The sequence below is a fragment of the Lepisma saccharinum genome, chromosome 6, assembly GCF_977018435.1.
Source record: "Lepisma saccharinum chromosome 6, izLepSacc3.1, whole genome shotgun sequence".
In the NCBI taxonomy this organism is placed as follows: domain Eukaryota; kingdom Metazoa; phylum Arthropoda; class Insecta; order Zygentoma; family Lepismatidae; genus Lepisma; species Lepisma saccharinum.
Window position 1 is genome coordinate 35,745,700 of NC_139234.1, and position 23,244 is coordinate 35,768,943.

Below are 23,244 nucleotides of genomic sequence, written 5' to 3' on the forward strand. Positions count from 1 at the left end.
GGCCTTGGAATGCAACAACATATGGTATCTGCCTGATTGACGTTCTCGTCTTTTCACCGACATATGCCACCGTGAATATCATCTATATTAATAATGTAATAATATTCCAAAATTGTTGTGCCTGTTATAAAAATATTCCAAACTTTTTTTGTGAGGAGTGTATATAAATCCGCGAGTAAAATCTCAGATACGGTGAATTGGAGTGTTCATGACGTTGCTTTTAATCAAGGCCTTCCAAATTCAATTCCTAGTGGAGGCACATACTGTTTCCGATCCCACTTTAAACTGTAGGCACAGTCCCAATTAGCCCATCTGTGCATAATTGGACTGAGAACAAATCTTTTACAAACTTGAGTGTTAGGCATTCTAACTTCGAGTCATTTTTCATGATTTTGTGAAGTACAATTTTTGTATGATGAACACAGTTTACTTTCTAACATTCCGGAAAGTGACAAGTTTGCGAAAGGGGTGATCGGAACCCAAATCCAACAGGTTGTGGAGATTCCTAGATCCCTATCCTACATATCGGGAGATGGTTAATGATAATTTTCGGACGTCCTCGGGCTGAATCGGCCTCACTCGGGTTGCACCTGGCTCCGAGTTTCGGAGGAGAGCGCCAGTCGGCTGTTGGCCGAGGCTTGTATCGGCTGCGTGTGGACCAATTTACTACAGCCGGAGGCTCAGCACGTGATTTTTACTCGGCGCTGGAAACAACAGGTAGGTGAACCCCTTTCTCTCAACTGAACGTCACCGGGCGGAGATGGGCGAAAATTATCACGGGTGATGTTGTTTCGTTTTTCACATACTGAACGCAAATAACGTATTTCTGACATTTAGTTTGATTGTCAATTATCTATGAGGTATTCCTTAAATTTCCGAAGTTGTTTTTGCCATATTTTGTATGAGCATATGAAGGAATTCATACTCACAATTATAGACACGCATGTTCCATATTATACTCTTGTTTTAGCAAGTTACATATTATAATGTAAGTGACTTGTCACAGCTGCTGTATTCGGAAGCATGTATTCGAAATATGTTATTATTTTGGAGTCAATTTAGTATTGAACTGTAGCCCAATATCACTATTTTTATTCCTTTTCTAACGATGCCAATTGAGACTAATATACTGTGTGAGATATTCAAAGATCAGATAGTACCTCCTGCAACATAAATTTTCGCTTGCCACTTTCTCGTGTAGCCACTGAAAGGCTTTCAAATATTTGGATGGGTAACATCTTCAAAGAAAATGCATTTTGCTACATTGTTATCAAACAAGAAAGTTGCCATCATATTCATCATTATGTAGGGCTATTACTTTTCGACAGCGTGAGTCAGCCTGATTTTGTGTGGGCTATTGTCCACACTGGTCCACCCTTGGCGACGCACCTGTCGTTTGCTGTGAATAACCAAGAAAAATGACATCTGTGCCGCAACAGTTCTTTGGGGTTACGCCGTTCTGTTGGTTGCTACGTGGTCACCACATCGAGTCCCATCACCACTTCTAAGGCTGGGTAGCGTTAGTTCTTATTTTTATATCTAGTCATCATCATGGAGCCGCATCAATAATGAAATGTCGACTCTCTTTTCGGGTCGAACCAAGTACCGCTAGCACTATACACATTTGTTGTGAATTCAGTAGCGTACACAGAATTTCATCAAGGGGGGTTATTTGTAAAACTTCCCCCAAATTCCCTTGCCATTGTTTTATTAAACTTTAATTAATTAATAATACTCATAATTAATTAATTGATAATACTTATAATTAATTAATTAGTTTAAATACTACTAATGCAGCTGCTGTTACTGCTAAGTAGTAGAGATCTACATAAATATATTTATGAAAGCAGTAGGACGAAATTACTTTCTAGTAATTCAATTTTTAACAAATTCTAGGAGCATTTTTTTGTATCTTTGTTACGAAAAAATTGTCTCCAGTTATTTGTATATGATAGATGAGACATTTTAAGTGTGAAGAAAATCCATAAAAACAAGCAGATATATTAAAATAATTTGAAATAATTAATGTATGGAACTTATCCAAGGAGCGACAGTGGCCTAGCCACAGGTGTCTAACAACCACGCGGGAGATCCAGGTTCGATTCCTGGAATTGGTTGGAATTTTTCTGGCCTTGTCCCCGCATAAAGTGGCTCCAGGTCTCACCCAGCCTCATATCAATGGGTAGCTGAGAGCTGGTGGTTAAAAGCTGCCGTAGCATGGTGCTGATCACATCACCTCCAAAGTGGCCGATATCGAGAATGTGTGGGGTCCCACACCTACAGGTGCTTCCATGGCACGGGGAAATTTACATTACCTTTACCTATGGAACTGAGACAAATTATGATAAGGTGCGATGTAAAATACATGTTGCTAAATTCCACTGAGTCTATTCTTGCGTTCAAAAGTAAGTTTAAAGATATTCCAACACATTTATCACTTTAGGCGATTCACAAAGCACTTCTTCAACTTTATTTAATGTAGACTCAGCATCACTTGAGAGTTCACAAGAGAATGCGAAATCAAAATGTTGACAATAACGTCGGCACACTGCGACGAAGCAAGGAATTTTCACAATTCTCGCGTGAGTCACTGCGCGACTATTTGAAAAAAAAAAAAATGAACTTGGCGGTCGCTTAGATTGTTTAGACATATCGACGGATCCCAGACGACACTGTAAAGATTTATGAGAAAAGCGCCAATGCCGCTCTCAAAATCTGCCATGCACATGAACGATAATTCACGTCTGGATTGCCTCGCTGTTCTTACCAACAAAACATTTTACAATAGTTAAACTTACTGGCGTTCGAATTCAGAAATTGGAATGTGCCGCGATAAACAATGGCAAGGCGGACTGGTGACTGTATTCTTGTCGGCCTAGCCTTTGTCAGCATCAGCTGCTTCCAAAGAACCAATACTTTTCTTTAGTTAATTCTCATTGTTCACAGACAAAAAAAAAATACATATTCATTGAACATTGTTGCAGCTGAGATACAAAACAACTTTTTTTCTCTTTTAAATCATAGTTGCCCCCATATTTTATTTTCAAGCCATTCACTCTTAAAGACGCGTGTGTTTGGAATGTTGTGTGTGCTTTTCTATGTGCTGCATGGGAATAATAATTCAAATTATTGATTGATGAATTGATTTGGTTTATTTTACTTCGCGTTTTGTGCCTCTTGGTTAATTTGCGAAGATGGGGATGAGTGATGAAATGATGAATAAACATTCACAAACAACCAAGCCCGAGCGGGATTCGAAACCGAGACCCTTGGCGTCGCAGCGCGATGTGCTAACCACTCGGCTACAGGGTCCGGCAAATTAATTCAAATTATTATTATTATTATTATTGTCGCAGATCATTGACTGCGATAAGTTGGCCATTTTGAATAATATATTTTTTATTTCAAAAGCTCAAGGGGGGGGGTTAAACCCGGTAATCCCCTCTTGCGTACGCCACTGTGTGAATTCATTGACTTTTACCATTATTGAAATAGAAATATTTATCACTTGAAATTTGCTACCCGTGTTTGAAACGATTTACAGATTTTTAGTTTTTATGTAAACGTGCCTTTTGCACGCAATACAGTTTTGGATTTGATTTCGAGTTTGCTATTTAGTGTCGCTTTTCTTCCACTTTTGTCTAATTGCGACGATGAGCATGAGTGATGATGTGATGACATTAATGAACACTCACAAACACCCATGCGGGGATTCGAACCCGGAACTCCTGACGTCATAGCGCTGTGTTCTGACAATTCAACCACGAAGGTCGGCTGTACAGTTTTGGAAAGTGTCTTTAAATTCCACGTTATGCACATGGATCTGATACTGACTGGAACTACATTTATACATCGGATCGTTTTGAGATGCACCATGTTGCACGATTATTTTAAAGAAATATAGGGTGTCCGAATTGAAACGCCCTAATTTCAAATACTTATATCAAACATAATATACAGGCTAGAGTAGTGTGGTAGGTGGTATATGGTAGCTTAGCTGTGAAAATTTTTAATAGGTAATGGATAGTAAGGATTCGTTTATTTTGTATCGTTCCAGGGGCTGAAAAGTGAAAATAGCAACCAATGCTGAAAAAGCGCAAACAGTGGGGTGGTACTCAGAATTGGGATCCATTATTGCAAGAAATCCGTTCGTATACAAAATTTGGGAGAGCAATCTCACGTGACGCCGTACGAACGGATTTCTTGGGACTTCATGCAAATGCATCTGCAATGCACTGAACGTTTTCATCTGATATTCGTGATCGGCCACCACCATGCCTCTTAGTGACAGATCCTGTCTCTAGAAACGCTCCTTTCCACGGCTTGATTCTCTTGGCATCGTCGCATGGCGGAGTGGTTATCACATCGCGCTACGACGCTAGGGGTCCCGGGTTGGAATCCCGGCCTGGGCGTGGATGTTTGTGAGTGTCCATTTATCAATTTCATCATGTTATCACTCATCTCCATCTTCGCAATTTAGCCAAAAGTGGCACATAAAGCGAAGTAAAATAAAGCAAATGAAAATAAAAGTGTTGGCATCGGGAGGGTCTCAGTGATATTCTGCACGAAACTGAACTGCAATAATGGATCCCAATTCTGCGTACCACCACCACCACCAGTTTGCGCTATTTCAGCATTGGTTGTCATTTTCACTTTCCACCCCCTGGAACGATACAAAGTAAACGAATCCTTACTATCCATTACCTATTTAAAATTTTCACAGTTAAGCTATCATATCCCACCTACCACAGTGTTCTTGCCTGTGTATTGGTTTTAATATAAGTATTTGAAATTAGGGCGTTTCAATTCGGACACCCGGTATATATAAACGCTCGGAATCGTAAAGAATGGGGGTAAATGTTCCTTCCCCCACCCTCTTTTTTATCTTCTCGTCCAGGTCTAGCCTCCGCTTCTTCGCCTCCTGGAAGAGGTGAACAGTAGAATAACGAAAAATGCCACAAACATATAGAACCTATTTGAAGCACTGCAGGTAGTACAAGGCTTAGAATATTTTCAAAGCATTAAATCAAGCCTTGAGGATGGAGTAGGAGAAATGCGATAATAGGAGGACCGCCACTGTTGTTATACATTTCATTCCTACTTTTGTCTTACACTTTGTCAAAGCCAAAGCTGTTTTAAGTCCACAGGCTGATGGTAGTTGGACATACAGTTCAAAGTGGAATCCGAAATATTTCTCCTCCGTGTATCGAACCGGGGCTCCATTACAAGGCGAGGCCCCTTTCACTCTAACAACCACAAACTATGAACTATAAAGGTTTTAATTGTGTTGTTAGTATTGTTATTATTTTAGATCGCTTTTCTGTTTCTTGAAGCCAGTTGCAACGAAGATGAATAATTAAGTGAAATTCATGAACGAACAGTCCACGCCCACGTCATGACTCTGATCTGGAACCTCCTTTGGTGGGATGGTGAGTCGAAGCTTTGAATTAAAGCACCGCATTTCTGACTATACTCCCCAACGAAATAAATTTTCCAAGTGTACAATTTTTTTCATTTATAAGCAGAGGAAGTTTTTGGCCTGTTTCTGAGACATTCTAAAACAAAAACAAATTTGGAATTCAAATTATATTACTTACTCCAAATGTTGTTAACCTCACCGGACACTGAGAAGTAATTAAAAATAATACATTGTTTAATAATGGAAATAAGCAGAGACTCTTGTAACAAAAAATACAACATATTTGGGACATTTCCATGTCCCGATTGCAGAAGAAAGATGTCGGAATGGATTATAGATTAAGAACTGCCCCGTCTGGTGGCGTTATACAGGTACGAAAATTCCTAGTCGTATTTGGATCCCACTTTAAACTGTAGGTCCAGTCCCCATTAGCCTTTCTGTGCATATAGTGGACTTAAAACAACAATTCAAGACACTCCTAGTCGTATTTGACAGGAGTATTTCACAGCTGTTGCGTTGGTTGTTATGTGGAAAGCAATAAGAAATTAGCGAAAGAATGAATGGTGTATCAAGGTTCTACGTGAAAGCCAGATAATAGCAACGACTGTAGTCGATATCCCGACCATTTGTCATACACTGGCAAACAATTTGGCAGACTTGGCCATCAACGGGCTAATGCAGCACCGAGTTAAGTTGTTAGTTTAGTTTAAAAACCTTCGTAACTGATGGAAAATATTTGTACCAAGATTTGAAGTCTCTCTAATGCCCATTGCAGAAGTACTGGAATCTTGAGAATGAGGGGTTTGAAACTAAAATTGTTCAGATTAATTCATGATGTCTCCTAATATGTCACCCTAGTGTGACCCTATATAGTTTTTGTAAATGATTGATTGATTGATTTGCTTTATTTTACTTCGCTTCTTGTGCCACTTTTGGCTAATTTGTGAAGATGAGGATGAGTGATGAATGGACACTCACAAACATCCATGCCCAGGCCGGGATTCGAACTCGGGAACCCTGGCGTCGTACCGCGATGTGCTAACCACTCCGCCACGGGAGCCGGGTAGTTATTGTAAATGGAAACTAATTAATAATAGATTAATTTGAATTTAGAGCAATCAGTAACGGATGTGGTGTAGTTCGAATATTCCTCATTGGACCGGCTCTTTTCTTCGATATAGCATAGCAAGCAAGCATACTAACGGTACCGATTTAATAGGATTATATGAATTTGGAAGCAGATAGCTTTTCTAACGAATGATATACATCGAGTGTAATATCAGATGGAATTATTTTTCACTAAGTGCCACAATTTTTATTTTTATTTATAATGTAGAGATTCAATAGAATCAACTGATGATTGAATGTCTCTTCAAGGGTTCTGCTATGAGGAATTCATGTGAAGAGGCGACTATCATCCATTTCGTTTTTATTATTATTATTATTGTTTCTTGCAATTTAAGGAGCGTATGTATATTCTAGGCTAGCGAGGCTATTTGCGAAGCCCAGGGACTAAAATACTGAAGAACTGTCGATTAGAAATTGTAAATAAAATTGCTCATTTCAATATGATGATGATGGTGATTAAGGACTTTGCAACCTGACTGCCGTTGGTATGGCAACGTGACTTACTTGAAGATTGTTTAAGTCCACTTTATGGACAGATAGGCTGATCGGGACTTGACCTACAGTTAAAGTCACATCCAAACCACTATGTGCCTGCACCGGATATGGAACCAGAGAACACTTGAATACAAGGCGAAGACGTTACCACTACGCCATCGGGGAGGGCCAAGTGGGTGTGTCTAACCACTTATAGATGTTTACGCGGACCTGGTCTTCTCCCTTCCTTGGACCACGTGCCGTGGTGAGTTAGTCCAGATCTTGGACTTGGCGTACGCAACTGTGCGATCTGATACCATGCTAATGACTGATAGCTTCTGCCAAGATAAATACATCCGAGAAGATCAAAGTTACAAGTTGAGAGAGTGAATAACCTTTCTTTTCCTAGAAGTGTTGTGTAGAACTTCTTCGAGATTAGTCATCCTTGAATTCAAGATTGCATTTTGTACCGAGTTCATGATCTAGCATTGTAAGTGCAAAGAGTCCAAGAAGCTATAAATGAAACAATCCGGTCTAGTTGGAATTTTAAAATACTCTTTCAATCGCAAGGTCTTCTACCAAAGTTTGGTATTTTTCCGTGAACAAGGAAAGCTATTCGTTCGTCGGTCTTAATTGCTACTTCTAGTCTCGCCCTAGCGACCTTCATGGCAGAGTGGTTAGCACAGCGCGTTACGACGCCAGGGGTTACGGGTTCGAATCGCATGGGAGCTCATCACTCATTCTTATCTTTTGCGATTAGCAAAATGGGGCAGAAAAGCGTGGTAACATAAACCAAATCAATCGTCCCGTCCTAGAAGGATCCAAGAACGTTGGGGGGGGGGGGGAGGGGTCTAGCACGTTAGGTGGTTGACTTACGATCTCTCCACCGAAGTTCCTGTGTTCGAGTCCCGAGTCTTTGTGAGTTTCATCTCATCCTCATCGTCGCGATTAGCTAAAAGTGTAAGGAAAGAGATGTTAAATACAAAGAATACAAATATAGTTTCATTACAAAAGAAACAACGCTGGATACATGACCAGATGGTAAAATATAGCATTGAATACAAAACAGAATAAAAATGTTACAACCTTTTCGATACCCAGTGGAGGCACACAGCACAGTGGTTGGAATCCCACTTTAAACTGTAGGTTCAGACCCAATTAGCCTTTCTGTGCATAAAGTGGTCTTAAAACAACAGTTCGCACAGAAGTTACAACCAACTCATCTTACTCTGCCATATCAACTACGAAAGCATGAACACGCCACTGAACCACTTTTAAATTTATTTATTTGTTGTTTTGGAACCAAGCCTAGGGGGTAAGTGTGTGTTTTTCTACAACCTACTGCCTCGACAATGCTTCAGCAATGTCGTTTCACAGTGGCGGCGACTGGTTCCAAAACTAGCGGGGGGGGGGGGGGAAGGGCAAGGTGCCAAAGCTAGGGGAGCAAAGGCAGTTTACTTTCCCTTGGTACATATAGTTTAGCAGATTGCGAGGGCAAAAGTGACAGAGTGGGGTGGGAGCAATTGCCCCCCATGCCCCCTAATTGTCTTTGCACATTATTTTTTTCATTCATTCCCTACGTGCACTAAGAACAGTGGCGTAAGTGACGTTTAAATGGCGATGAATTGAATTGAGTTGCTGTTTTAAGTCCACTTTATGCACAGTAAGGGTAATTGGGACTGGGCCTACGGTTTAAATTGGAATCCGAATCACTATGTGCCTCCACTGGGTATCGGGTATGACGCTGCCACTACGCCATCGTGGAGGTAAGGGCGATGAAAAAGAAATAACACATTTCACATAATTGTTGAAGATGATCTACCTCTCTTTGAAATAAAACGACAAGATTTGTCAGATGCATTGTTATATAGGTATATAAAAGCAAGCGATCGAATACAGTAACTTCTCCAAAAATTAAATGCAGCAATGCAGCACTTATCTTAGAGAAGCAGAAGCACTTGGTCCTTCATCTGTGATACTTCATTCAAAATTAGCAATAGCTATGCTGCAACATAGTGGGAAGTGTCTTGAAAAACTTGGCTCTCTTTATTTCTCGTATTTTGGCTGTTTTATATTCATTTTCTATCTTTTCTTGTTAATCGCTATGGTCGCAGGATGAAATCGATGTTGGGGCAAACGTATCAGTGCCTTACTCAGGGTACGAACCGAGATCTCTGGTTTCCTAGCGCTTTACGCTAACTCTTCTACCAAGGAGGCCGTTCTCTCGTCTTCAGGTGAACAAATTTATTTCTTTACCATGGATATAGTTACACATTTGTGGTGAAGATTTGATTTGATTTATTTTGGTTTATCTTACCTCGCTTTTCTGCCACTTTTGGCTAATCGCGAAGATGAGGGTGAGCGATGAAATTAATGAATGATGGTCAGGCCGGGATTCGAACCCGGGAATGGTGGTAAAGACTTATTGAGGCAAGGAAACGGAGCGAGTTTTCATCTGACTAATCTCTCGCCCCGCCCCTCCCATCTGCTGCAACAGGAGTAGAAGTGTCGTCAGAGTTTCGACATTCGTTTATGAGAAGAACTACTTCAGTACCTAATTACAGTATTACTCCTCCTTATCACCATGCAAGGTCAAATTCCAATTGCCTTTCCAGATTGCAAAATTATAAAGAGTCTTTGCTCCTGTTGGGAATTTCCTGGAAACGATATGTTATTGTAAAAGCTGTGCAAATTGTCCCTGTAAAGGTCATCCTCAAGCTCGGAGCTTTCTCTCCTGGATTGATTCCATGGGTACTGTGAAAAGGCTTTGCTTACGCAGCCAAGGAATCGAGATGAAGATTTCTGGTCATCATAGCATGCCCAGAAGTTTCATAAAGAAGTTGCTTATACTATATTTCACTCACTCAAACTTTCTTCTCTTTTTAGATGTCTGCTGCTTATGTGGTATATAGCCATTAACGTTTATCCTTACCTCGGCACGCCACTCTTGTTACTCAAAGAAATGGATAAGCGTTTGTTTACATTTGGATATTTAACTTTACCTTTGGGACTTAACTTTGGGGGTCGGGATCGAGTCGAATTTTGGGTTTACCTTTTTGGGGTGGCAGAGTCGAACTTTGTGCATAAATTTGAGGGGGGGGGATTCGAAATTTTTTCTATCCCATAAGAATAGTATGCAGGACTATTTTGCTAATTTATATTTGTGAAATCATAAAAAAAAACACATTACTTTGCTCCTAGGATCCAAAGGGGTTAACGAAAGTACAATTAACTTTTAAATTTTAATAAACCTGAAAATTATGGGGGTGGGGCAAGTCGTCCCCCTGTCACTGCCAAGTTTCGCCTATTCTTTCGGACTTATTTAGATTAATCGTAACAACAGCAATGGGAGACTGATAGGTGTCTTACCCATTATAGTTTTTAAAATGCCACGGAATGTACCAATATGAAAATCTTTCGCCAGAGTGCTTTTGGACCAGTTGGGTGACCTGTCCCAAAGTTAGCTACTCTCTGTTCTCTCTTAGAGGCTATGTTGTCAAATTGATGAATTCTGATCTTTTTCGGGCTGTCAACTAACAATTTGCGGAGTGTACGGTACAGCGTGACGAGTTACCAAGCGATAGGTCCCAGGATCGAATCCAAGAATTAGGCACGTATCATTATACCAGTTTATCATTTATTCTCATCGTCGCGATTAGCCCAAGATATAGGAAAGATAATTGAAGTAACCGAAGTAAAGTTATAAATATTTCAGAAAATTAAGCCAAATATGTCTTGCTCATGTTAATATTCTGTTAATAAACATTCATACCAGATTTGTTCTCTTCATCGACGCAGTTTACTGCCTCCTACACCTGTAGCCACTGGTGTACGCAGGGGGCAATTTCCGGGGCTAGAGCCCCTCCCGAAATTTTGAGAAAATCATGCTTACATGAATGCCTTTAGCCAATCTAAAATCTTAATTTATACAAATAAAATTCCGTCTTCTGTTTCTCTGTTGTCACTCCCTGGGCCCGTCCTCTTTGGATGTGGAAGACAAAGGAGAATGATTGATTGATTTGGTGTATTTTACTTTGCATTTCTGCCACTTTTGGAGATGAGTGATGATGTGATTAAATGGGCGAAGGACAATGCTCGAAGTAAGGGGACGCGGGGGAATGCTATCCCCCCAGCTGTTTCATTATCACCATGTTAAACCATATGAGCATACCCTAAGCTAGCTCCAAAGCTCGACCAAACACCTCCCACCCGCAGCTAGTAATTTCCACTTCAAGCGCTAATGAGGAGACATTCACAAGGAACACCCATGCCAGCCCGGGATTTGAATCAGGAACCCTTGGCGTCATAGCGCGCATGCTAACCACTCCGCCAACCGAAAAAACATAATTATAATGATGGTTGAAGAAGGTAGAAGAAATACAGACATCAAGTGTCTGAAGCCAGTTACCACAACATTCTGTTCATTGAACACGACTGAATCGGTTGGACCCACTTGCTTTTGAACGGATTAGCTTTATGGCGCGTAACGCAAAGCGCGAGGTGGAAATTTAAGCCTTGCGGAATATCCCCGAAGATCCAACTAGCAGTTGTGAGTCGAAGGTCCTGAAAAGGTCTATTTTCTCCCACCATTATGCGTCATTAAGGCTCATCCAGTGCTGAGACCACTTCCCTCAAAAGATGGTGTGACTGAAATAAAGATAAGCAGTATGGATTTCCGCGAAGCTAATCGAAGAGTAAGGAGATAAGTTGGTTCGAGCTATTGTGAGTAAAATGTTCATTCTTCGGGCTTTCTCTCGAACGAAGCACTTCGCCTTGATCCGCTAATACAACTCGACAGACTTCGACTCGAAATTCGGCAACGGAAAGGGCAAAGCAGTGGAGGGAGGGGCGATTATAATGTTATTTTTATGATCTTTTCACGGCAACACCCAACTCTATTCCAAGAAGAGTTGTGGCAATTGAGGAAGATCTGGAACAATATATTGCTTCAGGTAGTGCCGCCCCTAGGGGGATTGGGGGGTGGAGTAACTTGGGCACTTACCCGAGGTCCCGCGATAGATAAAAATAATTGTTTGTGTACGGTTTATTACGAGAATGCTGACACTTTCAATTAAGCAACTAATCAGAATTTTCCTGACTTGTTTTGACACACTAAAAAATATCCAAAATCACTGAAATCATATTCTACACAAAGTAGTACGTAAAATCGTATTTGAATATGTATTTCAATCAAAAATAGTTTATGAGTAGTGTAATTGATGCTACAACCAGCGCACTTATAGCGTACAAATGATGAGCCCCCCTCAAGCAGATTTGGCTACACTTAAACCTAGCTCAACATGCCCATATGAGTTTTTTGCTCAAGTGTAGCACCCCGTCTAATCCAAGATTTTTGTAAAAATGCCCGAAGCTACAGTGTACAAATGATGAGCCCCCTCAAGCAGATTTGTCTACACTTAAACCTAGATCAACATGCCCATATGAGTTTTTTGCTCAAGTGTAGCACCCCGTCTAATCCAAGATTTTTGTAAAAATGCCCGAAGCTACAGTGTACAAATGATGAGCCCCCTCAGATTGATTTGCCTACACTTATAAAAGGCACTTCTGTGAGATTGTTGTCCATAAATTTGTTAAAAATATGCCTCTCTTGATATTTTTTTTGGATACACTTAAAACTAAGCCAAGATGCTCATAAGAGCTACCCACATACACCCACACACACACCCACACCCACCCACATACACACCCACACCCACACATATTTACTTCCGGTCCACTTCCGGTTTGCCTACTTCCGGTCCACTTGTGGCCTATTTCTGAGCACAGCTCTGTTAGAGATAGGGATATTATATAAATTTAAAAATTATTTTATTCTTCACAAACAAATCTTATCTAACAATTCCATAACAGTTCCATGCTCAGCTCTGTGTCTGTGTGAAGCAAGCACAGCTCTGTTAGAGATAGGGATATTGAGTATTGAAACATCTAGAAATTATTTTATTCTTCTCAAGCTCAGCTCTGTGTCTGTGTGGGAATTTGTACCTAATAACATCAAAACAACACAGCTCTGTTAGAGACAGAATATTCAATTCTTCACATCCATATCCATAACATCTCTGTGTAATTCCATAACAGTTCCATGCTCAGCTCTGTGTCTATGTAGAGCAAAACAGCACAGCTCTGTTAGAGATAGGTATATTATATAAATTTAAAAATTATTTTATTCTTCACAAACAAATCTCATCTAACAATTCCATAACAGTTCCATGCTCAGCTCTGTGTCTGTGTGAGGCAAGCACAGCTCTGTTAGAGATAGGGATATTATATAAATTTAAAAATTATTTCATTCTTCACAAACAAATCTTATCTAACAATTCCATAACAGTTCCATGCTCAGCTCTGTGTCTGTGTGAGGCAAGCACAGCTCTGTAGGAATATTAAGTATAGATTTAAAAATTATTTCATTCTTCACAACTAACAATTCTATAACAGTTCCATGCTCAGCTCTGTGTCTGTGTGGGATTTGTACAGCAACATAGCTTTGTTAGAGACAGAGTAGATGGGTATAAATATTATTTCATTCAATTCTTCACATTTATATCCATAACATCTCTGTGTCTATGTGTCAGTACAGCACAGCTCTGTTAGATATTGAGTATAGATCTATTGGAAATTATTTCATTCTTCACAAACAAATCTCATCTAACAATTCCATGCTCAGCTCTGTGTCTGTGTGGGGATTTGTACCTAATAACATCAGTACAGCACAGCTCTGTTAGAGCTATAACATCTCTGTGTAATTCCATAACAGTTCCATGCTCAGCACTGTGTCTGTGTGGGATTTGTACAGCAACATAGCTTTGTTAGAGACAGAGTAGATGGGTATAAATATTATTTCATTCAATTCTTCACCTCTATATCCATAACAGCTCTGTTAGAGATAGGGATATTAAGTATAAATTTAAAAATTCACAAACAAATCTCATCCAACAATTCCATAACAGTTCCATGCTCAGCTCTGTGTCTGTGTGAGGCAAGCACAGCTCTGTAGGAATATTAAGTATAGATTTTAAAATTATTTCATTCTTCACAAACAAATCTCATCTAACAATTCCATAACAGTTCCATGCTCAGCTCTGTGTCTGTGTGGGGATTTAGCTTTGTTAGAGACAGAGTAGATGGGTATAAATATTATTTCATTCAATTCTTCACATTTTATAACAGCTCTATTCTTCACATCTAACAATTCCCATAACAGTTTCATGCTCAGCAAGGCTCTGTTAAGTATCTTAATATTTCATTCCTTCATAACAGTTCCTGTGTCTGTGTGGGGATTTGTACCTAATAACATCAAAACAACACAGCTCTGTTAGAGACAGAATATTCAATTCCATATCTATGACATCTCTGTGTAATTCCATAACAGTTCCATGCTCAGCTCTGTGTCTATGTAGAGCAAAACAGCACAGCTCTGTTAGAGATAGGTATATTTTATAAATTTAAAAATTATTTCATTCTTCACAAACAAATCTCATCTAACAATTCCATAACAGTTCCATGCTCAGCTCTGTGTCTGTGTGAGGCAAGCACAGCTCTGTTAGAGATAGGGATATTAAGTATAAATTTAAAAATTATTTCATTCTTCACAAACAAATCTCATCTAACAATTCCATAACAGTTCCATGCTCAGCTCTGTGTCTGTGTGGGATTTGTACAGCAACATAGCTTTGTTAGAGATTCATTCAATTCTTCACCTCCATATCCATAACAGCTCTGTGTTTATAATAGATAGGAATATTGAGTGCGTCTAACAATTCCTGCCCATAACAGTTCCATGTTGTAGAAATATCAGCAAGGCTCTGTGTCTGTGAGATTTGAAACCTTGTTCCCAATCAGTTCCAAGCTGTACAGCTCTGTGTCTGTGAGATTTGAAACCTGTTCCTGTACAGCTCTGTGAGAATTTTCATAGTGCCTAATAATATCAGCACAGCTCAGTTAGGATCGCATCTAACAAATATCAAGGATTTGTACCTAATTACAGTAGCACAGGGATAGGGATAAAAAGTATAGACTATTGATATAGAAATTTTTTTATTCTTCAATCTTATTCATAACAGTTCTATGCTCCTATGTGTCTGAGCAACATCAGTACAGCACAGCTCTGTTAATTAATATCTATTGAAACATGTGTCTGTGCGGGGATTTGTACCTAAGTATAGCTATTATTGAGTATATAATTATTATATCTAGAACCATTTTCTGTGTCTGTGCAGGGATTTGTACTTAATAACATCAGTACAGCATTGCTCTGTTAGAGTATAGATTTATATTATTATTGAAACATCTCTTCACAAACAATCTCATCTAACAATTCTATAACAGTTCCGCTCAGCTATGTGTCTGTGCGGGGATAAACGTCAGTACAGCACAGCTCTGTTGCTCATCTTTTCAGCTCTGTGTCTGTGCAGGGATTTATACCTAATAACATCAGTACAGCACAGCTCTGTTAGAGTATAGATTTAATTATATTATTATTGAAACATCTAGAAATTATTCTTCAAACAAATATCATCTAACAATTCCATGCTCAGCTCTGTTGCTCATCTTTTCAGCTCTGTGTCTGTGCAGGGATTTGTACCTAATAACATCAGTACAGCACAGCTCTGTTAGAGTATAGATTTAATTATATTATTATTGAAACATCTAGAAATTATTCTTCCTAACAATTCCATAACAATTCCATGCTCAGCTCTGTGTCTGTGCGGGGATTTGTACCTAATAACATCAGTACAGCACAGCTCTGTTAGAGACATTTAATTCTTCACATTTATATCCATAACATCTCTGTGTCTGTGTGTCAGTACAGCACAGCTCTGTTAGAGATATGGATATTGAGTATAGATTTAATTATATTATTATTGAAACATCTAGAAATTATTTCATTCTTCACAAACAAATCTCATCTAACAATTCCATGCTCAGCTCTGTGTCTGTGTGGGGATTTGTACCTAATAACATCAAAACAACACAGCTCTGTTAGAGACAGAATATTCAAATCTTCACAATTCCATAACAGTTCCATGCTCAGCTCTGTGTCTGTGTGAGGCAAGCACAGCTCTGTTAAAGATCTTCACAAACAAATCTCATCTAACAATTCCATAACAATTCCATGCTCAGCTCTGTGTCTGTGTGGGGATTTGTACTTAATAACATCAAAACAACACAGCTCTGTTAGAGACAGAATATTCAATTCTTCACATCCATAACCATAACATCTCTGTATAATTCCATAACAGTTCCATGCTCAGCTCTGTGTCTGTGTGAGACAAGCACAGCTCTGTTAGAGATCTTCACAAACAAATCTCATCTAACAATTCCATAACAGTTCCATGCTCAGCTCTGTGTCTGTGTGGGGATTTGTACCTAATAACATCAAAACAACACAGCTCTGTTAGAGACAGAATATTCAATTCTTCACATCCATATCCATAACATCTCTGTGTAATTCCATAACAGTTCCATGCTCAGCTCTGTATCTGTGTGAGGCAAGCACAGCTCTATTAAAGATCTTCACAAACAAATCTCATCTAACAATTCCATAACAGTTCCATGCTCAGCTCTGTGTCTCTGTGGGGATTTGTACCTAATAATATCAAAATAACACAGCTCTGTTAGAGACAGAATATTTAATTCTTCACATCTATATCCTTAACATTTTTGTGTAATTCCATAATAGTTCCATGCTCAGCTCTGTGTCTGTGTGAGGCAAGGACAGCTTTGTTAAAGATCTTCACAAACAAATCTCATCTAATAATTCCATAACAGTTCCATGCTCAGCTCTGTGTCTGTGTGGGGATTTGTACCTAATAATATCAAAACAATACAGTTCTGTTAGAGACAGAATATTAAATTCTTCACATCCATATCCATAACATCTCTGTGTAATTCCATAATAGTTCCATGCTCAGCTCTGTGTCTGTGTGAGGCAAGCACAGCTTTGTTATATGATAGGAATATTAAGTATAGATTTAAATTTCATTCTTCACAAACAAATCTCATCTAACAATTCCATAACAGTTCCATGCTCAGCTCTGTGTCTGTGTGAGGCAAGCACATTTTTGTTAAATATAGGAATATTAAGTATAGATTTAAATTTCATTCTTCACAAACAAATCTCATTTAACAATTCCATAATAGTTCCATGCTCAGCTCTGTGTCTGTGTGGGATTTGTACAGCAACATAGCTTTGTTAGAGACAGAGTAGATGGGTATAAATATTATTTCATTCAATTTTTCACCTCCATATCCATAACAGCTCTGTGAAATTTATTCTTCATATCTAACAATTCCAATAATAGTTTCATGCTCAGCAAGGCTTTGTGTCTGTGTAGATAGGGATATTAATATTTCATTCCTTCATAATAGTTCCTGTGTCTGTGTGGGATTTGTACAGAGCACAGCTCTGAGATAGGGATTAATAGTTAGGGTATAATTAATTCTTCACATCTGTTGAGTGTCTAGATGTTATTTCATCCCTATGCCATGACAGTTTCAACTCTGTATTTGTATGGAATTTAGAACTTGTCTGAAAAGTGGCAATCAATGCCCATTGTTTCTATATAAACGTTTCAACGTATGTTGTATGTGGGTAGCTCTTATGAGCATCTTGGCTTAGTTTTAAGTGTATCCAAAAAAAATATCAAGAGAGGCATATTTTTAACAAATTTATGGACAACAATCTCACAGAAGTGCCTTTTATAAGTGTAGGCAAATCAATCTGAGGGTGCTCATCATTTGTACACTGTAGCTTCGGGCATTTTTACAAAAATCTTGGATTAGACGGGGTGCTACACTTGAGCAAAAAACTCATATGGGCATGTTGAGCTAGGTTTAAGTGTAGGCAAATCTGCTTGAGGGGGGCTCATCATTTGTACACTGTAGCTTCGAGCATTTTTACAAAAATCTTGGATTAGACGGGGTGCTACACTTGAGCAAAAAACTCATATGGGCATGTTGAGCTAGGTTTAAGTGTAGCCAAATCTGCTTGGGGGGGGCTCATCATTTGTACGCTATAAGTGCGCTGGTTGTAGCATCAATTACACTACTTTTATGTCCACTAGAATGAAATCATGAATTGAAAATATTATTTTATATGGAACAACGTAAATACTATGCAAAGTAAACGAAAGAGAATTATGATAGAAAATGTTATTGGATATGATTAACAATTGCCACTTTGATAGGAAAAAATAATAGTTTGATATTGAACACACCCACTTTTCTAATTACATATAAGGAACGTCGCATCGGAAATGATATGAAATAATACTTTAGAAACTTTTATTAGCCTTGAACATGTTCTGGTTATTGCTCTTAAATAATAATAGCAAATATGTATGGCTGAGCCGATACGATGCCGATGTATCGGTATCGGGAATTATCTGCTGGATTTTGTTAACCGATAGCAGCTGTTACTTTCCCGGCGTTTTGGCCGTTCGTGGGGTCTGAAAAAATGCCACACGACACTTTCGAAGCCTAATTATCCTAGAAGTTATGCAAAATTCGAAGTATCCATTGATTTTGTACCAATATTATGTTGAAAAGCTCTAATTTTATTACTACATAACATAACATGTATTTTTTTAAAAAAAATGTTAAAACAAAACTCTGTTAATTGATTAAATGCTGTTCTAAGTCCACTTTATGTACAGATAGGCTGAACGGGGCTGGCCCTACAGTTTAAAGTGGAATCCGAACCGCTGTGCCTTCACCGGGTATCGAACTCTGGAAGTTCATTACAAGGCGACGACGTTACCACTACGTCATCGAGGAGACCTCAAAACTTTGTTAAATTGATGCTTATAATTTGAGTGGCATACTCACCCGCTAATATTATTCCATATTTTGAACAACTTTTACTTTAAGGGCTCGGGGTGTTAAGTAAGTGACATTTTGCCCATTTTTGAGTTACAAAGTAAACTGTGCCATCCTTCAATTTTCGAGTGAAATTGCCATGTCATACAATTTGTGCATTAGATTCAGTGAAGCCTTCCGAACTTGGTAAACACAACACGAAAACAATTTATTTACAGTATAGCTTCTAATAACTTTTTTTCTTAATGAACTCAGAAATGACCCAAATGTCACTTACCATGTTTTACACCCGAGCCTTACAATTGTTACAACTTTCAATATCGCCTTGTAATCAAGGGGTCCCGGGTTCGATAGTCGGTGGAGGCACGTAGTGGTTCGGTATCGCTATTGGTGAAAATCAGTAAGGATATCGGCTCACCCCTAGAAATTATAAATTGTTTATAAATGAAGACTAAAATTGGTAAACGCTGTAAGTGCCACAATAATCCAAACACCGTTTTCCACGTCAAACTGTGAAATGTGCCATGCTTTATAATGTGGTAAACGTGAAATGTGGCTAATAGCCCTCTAAGTAGTTCAAAGGGCGTGTAAAGAGGTCACTAGTGTGAACGTTCTTACTTGCTGATGTGCTGAACGATGCGATTTCCCAACACTTTCGCTTTTGGCACTCACAACATTTACCACTTTCAGTCCTCAAATTTTACTAATGTTTATTTTGTGATTATAGGATACCTGTACAGTCACGGACACTTCTGGGTTGTATGAACCCCATTTACTTTCAATGGGAGTATTACAACCCAGAAGTGTCTGTGACTGTACCTCACACTAAGGAACAGAAATCTGTGATGTTTTCAAATCCCTGAAAAACTTTGGTTACACGGCCCGGGCCCCACACACCTAAGGCCGGCCCTGGCTTCAGGCACTAGAAGAAAATATCGAAGTTGCCAATTTCGCTCGGCGAGCATACGTGTGATAGTTTCTTTCAACTCGCATCACATTGTGGTGAATGACCCGGTGTGGAAGTGCGAGCGAGCGGCGCTAGGGGGCTCTGACGGAAGAGCTGCCCGGGAGGGAAGGGGAGGGAAGCGGCGAGCTGTGATCGAGAGTTTTATTATTGGCGGGGAGGGAGTGACGTCACACTGTAATTTGTAGTAGCCTGTGGTTGTAATTTGGGTGTAGGCCGCCTGTAACGATGCTCGCTTGTTTCATTCACAGGTGCGCGCCACGGCAACCAACGAAAGAAGATTCTCGATGGGGAAAAAAGTGATAGAAAAACATGGCGGCAGGATCAGAGGAGTTCGTCTGACTGTTTTTATTTCTCGAATCTGATCAAGGTTGGAACACGCGGCTACCCCCAGGAATGTTGTGGTTTTGGACGTGCACAGTGTTGCTAACTTAGCCACGACAACGTCAGGTAATCAGCTGATTTTGAGTGTCTTCGTGCGAGGTGCACACTGATCTCTTCTTGCAATGTACATAAAACTCAAGTACTAAAGGCATAATCTCTCTCCCGGAAGTGAACCTGCTCTTTAAACCACCGCAGTGGGTGAGAGCGTTGTGTGCGCGCCACGACCTCCAGCTGAAGGTTCTAGGTTCGAATCTCGGCTCAAGTGTTGCTGTTCGATTATTATTTCATCTGTCTCCTCATCACGCGTGATTAACTTCGATGTCTAACGTCATTCTTTGATTTAACGTCCCTTTATCTTCTACGCTGAAGATGTGAGTGAGGTTAGCTCTCGAAAGCTTCGAAATCCTTCCAGAACTCACGTGGTCGATAGTCCGAGACAATCTATTCATCATTCAAGATTTACTTATTTTTTATATTTTGTTATTTAGCGTCACTTTTCTGCCACTTTTGTTTAATCACGACGATCAGGACAAGCGACGATTTGATGAAACTGATGAAGGGACACTCACAAAGAACACCCATGCCGGGATTCGAACCCGGGCTCCGTGACGTCGTAGCGGACTGTGCTAACCACTCCGCCACGGGGGTCAGCACGCGCGTGATTAACTTAAGGAGCAATACAAGCACGACCAAAAGCAAATACTTTAGCGGAACGTAAAGTTATGGTCTCGAGGATAGAGGTACTCCAAAATAAGAAAATATTATCTGGTTCTTATGAACAGTGGCGGCGATAACGGCATTGCAGGATGATGGGGACCGATTTAAAGAGGCCCTCGCAATAGGGTTGTTACCAACTCAATGGCCAGGTCGACTTTCGATCTCACTACGATCTCACAAAATGCAACATGTGAAACTAAATTCTTGAGAAAGGAACATGTAAATAATAGTAATTGTTATTTCATTTATACACAATCGCCTGTATGTATGAGTTATTCAAATTTACAGAATTGTTTGTACATCATATTTTCAAAATGGGCATAAATCCCACCGTTGGTCAAATGCAAGGATGCCGACAGGGGGGATCCATGACGCGCCCGCGTCATAGGAATTTTTGGGGGGACAAAATTTCATAGTCTACCTACCAATTCTACATATATTCACACACAAATGGGGGGATCGTTTCGTTTGATTGACTTGTTATTGATTTTTAGTTATGGTTATTAGATGTTCAGCATCTTTTTCATGATTTAACAACTTCCACAAGAAACCTATTTCCTGTAGCAAACATGAAAGTGAGTCGTACCTTTTCTATTTTTAGTCTTAATTTCAGCTACAATGAAAGGTTTCGAATGTCATGCACCTTTCGATTGTTGGCATCTCGGCCAGTGGTAAACAATGCCTGGTGTTTTCTTTCCGTTTGTTGGATGATTTCAGGCACGATTAGTTTCGCTTGTACGTATGTGTTCCTGTGCTACGACTGACTGGATAATTGTAAAAAACGGTAAGTTTTCGTTGTCTAAGGCTTACGTATTTCGAAAATTTTATTCTTAATAAATGAAATCAAATTATCCACATTCAAACAAAAATCAATAACTGCGTGTTTATCCAAACTATATTTGTGTGTGTATGGGGGGGACACAGATGAACAATTAAATAAGTATGATGAACAATTTTTTGGGGGGATTTTGATGAACGACTTTGGGAGGATGCTTCCACGACCTTGGGGAGGATGGACACCCCTGGTCAAATGTGATACCTTTCCTCTAAACTATTGCTCCACTGTAGCAATATTGTGATTACATACCTGTAAAACAGACTTTAAATACATTTAAATAGTTAAATTTGCCATCTAAACTATTAACTCCTGTCCAAAATACTGTGTAACTAACTAAGTGAACAATACAGGGACACCCTTGGTCCAACATGGAACCAATCATACCTTGGACATGCAAAACAGGCATTAAAATTCGTTAAATAAATTGAAATAGTTAAATTTACTCTTCCACTCATTCAACTATAAACTCATGTCAGTCCGAAATAAGTCAATACCGCAAGTGCTGCCAATACAGCGACGTTCGTTGAACCATGGAAATTGCCAAGGTAGATAGAGATTAGGTAAAGCCATCCGAAGATTGCCGATCTTGCACGAACACGTGACGTCACCAGAGAGGGAGTGAGCTCGGCTGAAGCAGACGGCCCCTAGCATTTATATGGGAGATTCAGAGAGCGAAAGTATATTATTACTTTTAGGAGGGGGAAAATATTAATTGTCATCCTCCAAGATGGTATTGAGGCATCCTTTTAATGATTAGTAACATAATTTAAAACGCGCTACTTTTAAAAGGGGGCAAAGTACATGTGAAAAAATGTATTTTGAAAATCCATATTCCTGAAACTTTCTGACCGATCCGCTACAAAGGAAGTTGCGTGTTCTCCTTTAGAATTTCGTCATTTTACAAATCGTAATATAATTTTAACAAAAACGTGGCATGCTAAAGAAGAATTAAAGAGTTTAAAAAAATAATTGATTAATATACTTAGTTTATTTTACTTCGCTTATCTGTCACATATGGCTAATCGCAAAGATGAGGATGCGTGATGATATGATGAAATTGAAGAAAGGAAAGTAGACCAATGCCCGGGCGGGGATTCGAACCTGGGGGCCCTTGGCTTCGTAAAGCGTTGTGCTAACCACTTCGCCACGGAGGTCAGCATTACAAGGAAATAAACAGAAAATGGCATCTATGTTTTAATATGCGAGAAACATTTGCGAGGAGATTATTGAGGTAACAAATAATTATTACAAGACGTTGTGATGAAAATTATTAATATATCTGAAATATCGAGAGTTGACCTTGCAGTCTCTAAATGTACTTTTAGAGTTACGCAAAACCTTTACTCAAAATTGCTAGTGTAAATTTATAAGCTATTAAAATTTAAAACTTATTCCTGTTCGAAAAAAGAAACTGCCAAGTCAAATTAATATTTCGTAGAAATACATATATTTTTCTTTCATGAGGCCAAGAGAGTATTTGGAGGG

At 39.3% G+C, this 23,244-nt stretch overlaps 1 protein-coding gene across 1 annotated transcript in view; it reads left to right on the plus strand.

The window, feature by feature from the left end:
* The first annotated feature begins 629 nt into the window (after positions 1–629).
* Notum (palmitoleoyl-protein carboxylesterase notum) overlaps positions 630–23,244 on the plus strand; it is a 78,104-nt gene continuing 55,489 nt past the window's right edge. Inside the window, exon 1 of the mRNA XM_083124648.1 lies at positions 630–717. The gene's annotated coding sequence lies outside the window, so the exon portion shown is untranslated. The remainder of the gene's footprint in view (positions 718–23,244) is intronic.